A 2,579-nucleotide genomic window follows, 5' to 3' on the forward strand; every position below is an offset into this window, starting at 1 on the left:
TGTTCAAGCAATTTCAAGCTTCTGTTGAAAGAGAAACTGGGAAGAAGTTGAAATGCATTCGTACTGACAATGGTGGTGAGTACTCAGGTCCATTTGATGCTTATTGTAAAGAGCATGGTATAAGACATCAGAAGACTCCTCCGAAGACTCCTCAGTTGAATGGCTTGGCTGAAAGGATGAACAGAACACTGGTTGAAAGAGTTAGGTGCTTGTTGTCACAATCTGGATTGGCAAAATCCTTTTGGGGTGAAGCTTTGAGCACTGTTGTTCATGTCTTGAACCGGACACCATGTATTCCCTTGCAATTTGAAGTGCCAGAGAAGGTATGGTCAGGTAAAGATGTTTCTTATGATCATTTAAAAGTCTTTGGATGTAAAGCTTTTGTTCATATTCTCAAATATGAGAGATCTAAACTTGATGTAAAGACTAGGCAGTGTATTTTTATTGGCTATGGCATGGATGAGTTTGGTTACAGGTTTTATGATCCTATTAACAAGAAGGTGATTCGAAGTAGAGATGTTGTCTTTGTTGAAGACCAAACATTGAAGGATGTTGATCATGCGGAGAAGCCAATGGTTCATCCTAGTGATGATTTTTCTGACTTGGATATTTCTCCCTCTATGCCTATGGTAGAAGATGGTAGAGTTGAAGCTCAAAATAATGAGCATGATACAAGTGCAGGTGAAGATGGAACAGTTGATCCGATACTTGATGAAGTTGGTGATGATGATCAAGATGAAGAACCAACTTTAGAAATTCCTGCAAATGCTCTCAGAAGGTCTACAAGAGAGAGGAAGCCTTCATCAAGGTATTCTCCACATGAGTTTGTTTTGTTGACTGATGGGGGAACCTGAATGCTTTGGAGAGGCTGTTGAAGATGAAAGCAAAGCTCAATGGCTTGAAGCTATGCAAGAAGAAATGAAGTCCTTGCTTGAGAATGATACCTATGAGTTGGTGAAGCTACCGAAGGGTATGCGAGTTTTGAAGAACAAATGGGTATTCAGAATCAAGAATGAAGAATACAATTCTAAGTCTCGGTATAAGGCTAGATTGGTTGTTAGAGGTTTTAGCCAGAGAAAAGGTGTTGATTATGAGGAGATCTTTTCTCCTGTTGTGAGGATGTCATCCATTCGTGCTGTGCTTGGATTAGCAGCGTCTCTTGATTTAGAGATTGAGCAGGTACAACTAACTTGAGTTTGAGTTTTGGTGGTGAGAAACCTTTGCTAGTTGGCTTTACTGATGCAGACATGGCAGGAGAAATTGATTCTCGAAAGTCTACTTCAGGTTATTTGGTCAAGTTTGCAGGGGGAGCTATTTCATGGCAGTCAAGGTTACAGAAATGTGTTGCACTTTCTACCACAGAGGCAGAGTTTATTGCAGCAACTGAAGCATGTAAAGAGTTGTTGTGGATGAAGAAGTTTCTTGCAGCACTTGGTTTTAAGCAAGACCGTTATATCTTGTTGTGTGATAGCCAAAGTGCTATTCATCTTGCCAAGAATTCTACTTTTCATCCAAGATCTAAACATATCGATGTTAGGTATCACTGGATACGGGATGTGTTAGATTCCAAGTTGTTGGAACTTGAGAAAGTTCACACTGATAATAATGATGCTAATATGATGACAAAAGTATTGTCAAGTGATAAGCTTGAAATATGTTTGATCGCCGAAATGGTGAAGGCCTCCACCTAGTCGAGAAGAGGGAGATTGTTTGGGCCTTTTTCTCTCCTTTGTGAGGCCTAAGCCCAATTTTTTGGTGTCTCTTTTGCACCCATTGTGTCACAATTCATTTTGGGGGTGTATTCTTGCACCCTAGTGTCACAACCCTAATTCAGTTTTTGAGGTCTTTTGAGAGAGTGGGAGAATAGCCACCAAGTGAGAGAGAAGAGGGAAAACAGAATTCCCGTTTTTGTCCAAAGCAGCAAATTTCAAATGGCAGTTTCTCAGTTGTTTACCGTTGGATCGGCTTGAAATTTAAACTGCATATTCCTATCATCTTGTTCTTCATTCTGATCGGTGGAGATGTTGATTGGAGGTTTGCAGTAGGAGAAATTGGTTTCGCAAGAGAGAAATTAGGTTTCCCGTTTTTACACAGAGCAGAAATTTTGGAACGGCAGTTTCTCATTCTTTCACCGTTGGATCGACGTGAAATTTGGACTGTAGATTCTTCACATCTTGTTCTTCATTCTGAACGGTGAAGATTTTAATTGGAGGTCTGCAGAAGGAGAAATTGGCTTCGACATCAGCTCTGTTTTTTTGGGTATATTTGATCTTCTTGCTTCTTATTTGTGAGCTTTGGTGCTTTGATGTTTTGGTTGGTTATATGCACATTTTTGTGCTTTGTTTGAGACTCTCTTGTACCTCATTTGATTATAGTGGAGCTATTTCATTGGTCTGGACGACCCGTGGTTTTTACCTCTCACATTGAGAGGGTTTTCCACGTTAAAATCTCGGTGTGTTCTTGTTATTGCTTTACTTGCTATATTTGCTTATTATAATTGCTGTCATATTGTGTTGTGAGTGCTTCCATATTGTTCTTGTGTTGGACATTGTTGTCGTTTCCGCTGCTAGGCTCTTTCA

The sequence above is a fragment of the Arachis duranensis genome, chromosome 1 (assembly GCF_000817695.3).
Source record: "Arachis duranensis cultivar V14167 chromosome 1, aradu.V14167.gnm2.J7QH, whole genome shotgun sequence".
Classification (NCBI taxonomy): domain Eukaryota; kingdom Viridiplantae; phylum Streptophyta; class Magnoliopsida; order Fabales; family Fabaceae; genus Arachis; species Arachis duranensis.